At 32.5% G+C, this 7,586-nt stretch overlaps 1 long non-coding RNA gene across 1 annotated transcript; it reads right to left on the reverse strand.

Annotated features, from left to right (window-relative positions):
• Positions 1–6,657: 6,657 nt before the first annotated feature.
• Positions 6,658–7,580, reverse strand: LOC126699883 (uncharacterized). The gene is made up of 2 exons (XR_007646917.1): positions 7,367–7,580; positions 6,658–7,066 (listed from the first exon to the last, which is right to left on the reverse strand). It is a non-coding gene; the product is annotated as an uncharacterized LOC126699883 (long non-coding RNA).
• Between the last annotated feature and the right edge of the window lie 6 nt (positions 7,581–7,586).

The following is a 7,586-nucleotide window of genomic DNA, read 5'->3' on the forward strand; positions in this document are numbered from 1 at the left end:
TTAAATAGGTAATTCTTCATCCCTTAAGATTTGAAGTTTTCTTCTGTTATATTTCTTACTATTTCACTTCAATTTCTTAGAAGTATGTCTGCATGACTGCATCTCCCCAAAAAGAAACATTTTGGATTCAATACCTGGGTGTAGTGTAATCCCTTTAATTAAATAAATGGTCATGCTAATGAGTGCTCTTAGAGCAATGATTAACAATTCATTTTAGGAAAGTTTTGACATCACTTTTATGAGAAATAAAAAAAACTGTCAAAATATTAATTTTTTTTTCTTTCCCATAAAACTTTCTTTAAATATATTTTTAACCATTACCCTAAGGGCATCCGTTAGCATTTCCCTTAAATAAATCGTCATGTTAATGAGTGCCCATCGAACAATTGTTAATAAACTATAATATGAAAGTTTTATCATTTTCTCCTAAAATATTTCTAAAAATAGTTCCTAAAGCATTTAAGACATTCATTGACATTTCCTAAACAAAAAGGCTCCCCAAATCCTGTCTCATTTTTTCTTTTACAACTTTATTTTAGTGCTTTTACCCTTGACTTACAATTTTTAATGCTACAAGCAAGACTTGCAAGTCATTGATTCCTCACTTTCTTTAGTTCATCTTCCCTATTTTTTTCCCACCTTCCAAGAAGACGAGACTAGCGAGTCATTTCGTGGTGACTTTATTTCAGTGACCCGACTTGTAGTCTTTAACGCTATATGCAAGACTTGCAAGTCATTGATTCCCCACTTTCTTTAGTTCATCTTCCCTATTTTTTTCCCACCTTCCAAGAAGACGAGACTATCGAGTCATTTCGTGGTGACTTTATTTCAGTGATCCCTGACTTGCAGTTTTTAACGCTATATGCAAGACTTGCAAGTCATTGATTCCCCACTTTCTTTAGTTCATCTTCCCTATTTTTTTTCCCACCTTCCAAGAAGACGAGACTATCGAGTCATTTCGTGGTGACTTTATTTCAGTGACCCCTGACTTGCAGTTTTTAACGCTATATGCAAGACTTGCAAGTCATTGATTCCCCACTTTCTTTTGTTCATCTTCCCTATTTTTTTCCCACTTACCAAGAAGATGAGGCTAGCGAGTCATTTCGTGGTGACTATATAGCTCTCTTTCCATTAATCAAATGGGGGTGGGGTTTGTATGTTGGAGATTTTAGGAAAGTTACAAGAAGTCTCCTCCCTTTGTTTTTGGGTAAGAGAAAGTTTCCTCACTAGTCTCTTCATTTTTTTTCCCACCTTCCAAGAAGACGAGACTAGCGAGTTGTTTCGTGGTGACTTTATTTCAGTAACCATTGACTTGTAGTCTTTAACGCTATATGCAAGACTTGCAAGTCATTGATTCCCCACTTTCTTTAGTTCATCTTCCCTATTTTTTTCCCACTTACCAAGAAGACGAGGCTAGCGAGTCATTTTGTGGTGACTATATAGCTCTCTTTCCATTAATAAGATGGGGGTGGGGTTTGTATGTTGGAGAATTTAGGAAAGTTACAGGAAGTCGCCTCCCTTTGTTTTTGGGTAAGAGAAAATTTCCTCACTAGTCTCTTTGTTTGGACAATTGAGAGGTATTTTCTAGAAAAACAAGAAAACCAAGAACACAATCCTAGGAGTTTTTTTTTTTTTTTTTTTTAATTACACAAGTCACCCAAGAGATTACAATTAATGTTTGCGTGATATCCCATATTGCAAATCTTCCACAACCATAAAATTGGAAAGGATTTTGAATAAAATGAATAAATAATGAATTATATCCCTCTCTAGAAACTCAAAATCTAAAGTATCATAAATTAAGAAACCAGGAATATATCTGATGAAATTTGTATATATGACGGAGCCCTAACCATTATTTTCTTCACGCCATCATTGTTTGAGTAGGATACTGAGTGTTCATAAAAAAAAAAAGAGTAAGACACTGAGAGAGAGAGAGAGAGAGAGAGAGAGGAAAAAGCGCTTGGGATTAGACAATCAAATCAAGTACAAAGACAATATTGTTTTGTGCTTTTGATTTTCTGAAGAAGTTTTACACTATCACTATCTTGATATAACCTTTTTGATCCCTGTTGGCTTATTAATCTAGTAAAAATTAGAAGAATATTTAATACCATATTAATATATAATTGCTTACCAATAAAATGGAAAACTACACAACTCAACCCACAACAGATGGCATTAAGTTTTTCAGAAGAAAATATCTAAGGGCTTTTATTGAAAACTTGTACACTTGGGCCATAAATGAGTTGATGAAACGTGATTATTATGCATAATCTAAAAGCATGATAAGAAGAAGAATAATGCAAAGGAGACTACAAATTTATTTTGGTGGGAGGTACTAAACCAAATTTTATAGATTTTATTAGGGTTGACAAATTTGATTCAATTGCCAATTCTTATTTGGTGAACCTTGTTAATGGTATGAAGTACATGTAACATGAATTTCAAATTGCTCAATTGATGACTTTCGAGTTTGGCAAGAAGACATAATTAGTGTGCCTTGGACATAACTAATGTGCAATTTTAATTTATAGTTTTATTTTTCCAATTTGCTTAAATATATTTTTTTTATAGGTTGATAATGGGTGAGAAAAATTTACCGGTAGGATTCAAACTATATACATAAAACACCACAAAATATACCATGTACATAAATGTTGTCTAGCTAATGGTGTCATGCATATAAAAGCATATTTGAGTAGAGTAAGTCACAAGTGTTAAAACACTGGTTTCTCCACAAAAAAAAAAAAAAAAGTGTTAAAACATTGTGTTTAATGAAAGTGCAGAAGGAAATTATGGACTTAATTTACGTGGTTTTTCAAATATATAGGCAATTCTTCATCCCTCAAGTTTTTATTTTTTTATTTTTTTCCTGTTATATTTCTTAATATTTTTATTTCAATTTCTTAGAAGTATGTCGATCTCTATCTCCCCAAAAAAGACATTATGGATTCAAAACCTGGGGGCATAGCGTAATCCCCTTAATATAACAAAAAAGGCTTCCCAATTCCTATCTCTTTTTTCTTTTTTTTTTCTTTTTTTTTCCTTTTACAGACTTTATTTCAGTGCCTTTACAATCTTTAACACTATATGCAAGACTTGCAGCAAGTCATTGATTCTAGACTTTCTTCAGTGCATGCATCTTTCCCTTTTTCTCTTTTTCCCACCTACCTAGAACAAGAAGACGAGGGTAGCGAGTAATTTTCGTGGTGACTTTATATGGTTCTCTTTCAATTAATTAGATGGGGGGTGGGGTATGTATGTTGGAGAATTTTGGAAAGTTATAAGAAGTGTCCTCTCTTTCCATTAATCATATGTTTGATAAAAAATGGAAAAAGAAATATGACACGCCTTAGTCACTGACATAGATTAACCTAATGGTAGTATAGTTTCAATTGAGAGGTTTTTCTAGAAAAAAAAGAAAAAAAATGAAGAATATAGTATAGGTTTTTCTAGACACACCTTAGTCACCGACAGAGATTAACCTAATGGTAGTATAGTTTCAATTGAGAGGTTTTTCTAGAAAAAAAAGAAAAGAAAAGAAAAGAAAAGAAAATGAAGAATATAGTATAGGTTTTTCTACATTTTTTTTTTCCTCTGGTGTTTAACTTAAGAGAAGTGGTACATTCATAACATTTTCACAACAAACTTCAATAAACACTAAAAAAAAAAAGAAATATAGGATACACCTTAGTGAGTCACCGACCCAAATTAACCTAATGGTGACCAGTTATATAGTTTAGTTTCAATTTTTTTACGGAAAGGGAATGGGTTGCATAAATTGCTTGAAACTGTATTATTACTATTATGAGAGAATTTGGGTGAAAATGCACGTGAAGAAGTTCAAGGAAAATTTGTGTAATTTATCAATTTTTTTTTTATCAAACTTAACTCAATTGTCAAGGAAGGCTTAGGAGCAGCGTGATCCACTTTCTGGGTTCGTGAAAGGAAGAGAATAGGATGTAGAGTAATTTTCTAATGACCTATAGGTATAAGATTTGGTTTATAATATATCAATTTTTTTAAAAGCTTAGGTTGTTAGGGTGAATTAAATCATTTATTAATTATAATTCTATCACTTTCTCTCATGTGTAAGCCCAAACTCCCCCTTAATAAGTGGGGTTCAATATGTAGGACTTTTAACATTTTAAATGAGAGATAAAGATTGAAGTCAAGATCTTCTACTTTGATACCATGTTAAATTACCGATTTTTTCAAAAGTCTAAACTGTTAGGGAATGGTAAATTTAATTATAATCATTTAAACAAAATTATAACAAGAATTGTGCACCAGTTCTTAAGGAAGACACTTTAAACCAACTCAAATCTAAACATCTCAAAATTACATCTTCACAACTTAAACTGTTGCATTTTTCAATAAGATAAGTTGAAATTTAATTATATAGCATTAAGGTTTAATCACAAAGAATACCTAATGCACATAAACAAATACTATCTTAGAAAATTATGATCCCAAATAGTATATCCCACCACTAATTAACAAAACTTTGTTAATTTGAAGTAAACAAAATGTTGTGTATTAATCTACCCTTTGGGTAAGGGCAGTCTTCCAAAATTACCATTCCTATTAGATTTAAAATGTCTAAAAATTTAAAAAAATAAAAAATAAAAAATAAAAAAAAACCCTACCTATTAAACACAAGTACACAAATGCTCTTATATTTTACTTGAAATACCCAAAATGCCAAGAATTGATGCTACTATTACTGATGCTAATAAACAAGTAGATCGCTGTCCTAGAAGAAATCCCATAAAGGAAGAAGAATTAACTTTTCTCCATTTCTTGTTCGCTAATTCTAAATCAATTATTTAAATTAAAGAGTATTTTAAAATATTTAGTATAATTTTTTTTTCAACGGGATGTGGAGAGATTTGCCATTGTATAAATTTTGGTGCAATTTTTTTATTGATTACAATCACCTGTTCATAGAAAAATTAAAAATACTATGAATTCTAGTACGTCCATACACAATGTTTTTGTCTGCCCACAAGATAGAGATCACTTACAGGTTAATTTATGGTTAAACTCATAACACTTTTGAAAGGTAAGGAATTGGTTTTGTATCTTTTTCCTCCTAGATTATACTTTTAATTTCTTCTATATTTATTCACTCTTTTTTTTAATAAAAAAAAAAACTTTCGAACCTTAAATTTTAATTTGATATAATAGGAAACCACCCAGACTCCCTTGGTGCCCTTGTTGTTGGAAACCCCACAGGCCGCGGCCAACACAATGGCCTAGAAAGAGCACAGCTATAGCAGAATTTATTTTATTTTATTTTAGTTTTAAAAAAAAAAAAAAAATTTGGTAATCCAATTATTTTTTCCACCCCCTTTTTTTCCAAATAGTTTTGACGCAAGTCACCACGCAATTCTAAAAGTCTTTAACGCTACATGCGAGACTTGCAAGACATTGAGATTCCCCACTTTGTTTAGTGCATGCATCTTTTCCCTTTTTTTTTCTTTTCCAGCTACCAAGAAGACAGGGCTAGCTAGTAATTTAGTGGTGACTCTATAGTCTATATAGTTATCTTCCCATCAATCAGATGGGGGTGGGGTATGTACGTTGGAGAAAGTTTCCTCACTAGTCACTAGTTTTTATTTTTTTACGCAAATCACCCAAGAGATTAAAATTAATGTTTGCATAATATCCCATATTACAAATCTTCCACAACCACAAAAATTGGAAAGGATTTTGAATAAAATGAATAAATAATGAAAAATCTGTCTCTAAAAACCCAAAATTTTAAGTAACAAAAATTAAGAAATGAGAAAAGTATCTGATGATATTTGTATATATGACATGGAGCCTTAGCCATTATTTTGAAAGAGAGAGAGAAAAAAAAAAAAAAAGCGCTTGGAATCAAGGGAGTCAACACCGTACCGAAAGTTATACCAGTTTGGCCATTGGTACGATATATTTTAGATAGCGGTCAATAGTGTACCGTTTCATATTTACCGCTATTTTATATTATATTATATATATATATATATACACACACAAAATAAAAAAAAATTAAAATTAAATTAAAAAGAGGAAAGAAGGTTAATTATATTGTTAGTACAACAAGAATCACGTCTACCAAACTAATATTTAGAGCCACATTGCCATTTCAGATATTGAGTACTTGTAGAAAAGAAAGAAAAAAACCCAACACTTTTCTTATTCTAGTTTTCTCTTCCCTTGTCCCACATTTATTTTATTCATTCATTTAATTTTTTCTACTGTTGCACGCCTGAAGCTTTTTTTTTTTTTAACATTAAATATCAACTTTGCTAGTACCAAAAAGAACTACATCCATTATCCACCGTCTAATGCTCCACATCTTCCAAAAAGAACTACTACATCCATAGGTGTCTAATACTCCACATCTTCCAAAAATTGGCAGGCACGCCTAAAGCAGTGAAGCTAGTTGCCTGCCAATCTATCAGAATCCATAGCTCTCTTTTATCGCAGTGCCAACCTATCTTTCCTATTTTTAAGTTCCAACACATCATAGCTTCACACGCTATCTTTACAACCACGCATTACCTCTTCCTCTTTCAAATTAATTTTGTCTTCACTCGTTCAATTTTTATTTCATTTCTTTTCCATTAGTTAGAGCATCCGTAACAGACGTTGTAAAAATTGTCATTTTACCACACCAAAAACCTACTTTATTATTTTACAACATCATTTTACAATGAGTAAACCTTCCATCCGGATGTGGCGTAAATGGACTAATTTACGCTACCAATTAAACACTACCACGTTAGTCCTGTATTGAAAGTGTAATACACACTAGCACACACAATCTCATCTCAATTAAACTCAAAATCCTCCCTATATGATATTCAGACCTAAAGAACAACTCCAACACTTAAACCCAGAGACAACTTCTTCCTCTCCTCTGAGCACCGGAGTCCCGCCACACACCTCGTCTCTGGAGCTGGCACCGCCGCACCTTGAAATTTCCATATTTGAGAGAAACAAAGTAAAAGGTCCATACAATTTTCAAGGCTGTACAACCTGTCTCACCAAATTCAATGGCTCCGTAGGTTCACTTGATAAAAATTTTGAAACAAACATTCAATTTCTAGTATTTAAGAAGCAATTTGTTTTGCATATATGGAAAAAAAAAAAAAATCCAAGCTAGCTGAAAAAAAAAAATGATTTTAGGGTTTTAACCTACCACTTAAGAATCTAGTCAAAACCCATGAAAATACCAAAAAAAATCAAAATCCATGCCAAATCAACAAAACTCATACCAATATAAACAGATTGATATCCAAAAAATTATCTCAAACCCATCAAATCACAAAATCCAAAGTTTGGGGAAATAGCAAATCATAAAAGAACACACCTTAGGTCCGGTGTGGCGGCACCAACTCCAGAGAAGAGGTGTGCGGTGGCGCCAGCGGCGGGGCTCCGGTGCCCAGAGGAAAGGAAGAAGTCATCTCTGGGTTTAGGCGTTGGAGGAGTTGTTCTCAGGTCTGAATCATATGGAGAGGATTTTTACTTTAATTGAGATGGAATTGTGTGTGCTAGAGTGGATTGCTCTTTCAATAAAAGACTGACGTGGT

This window comes from Quercus robur, chromosome 9, assembly GCF_932294415.1.
Source record: "Quercus robur chromosome 9, dhQueRobu3.1, whole genome shotgun sequence".
NCBI lineage: Eukaryota > Viridiplantae > Streptophyta > Magnoliopsida > Fagales > Fagaceae > Quercus > Quercus robur.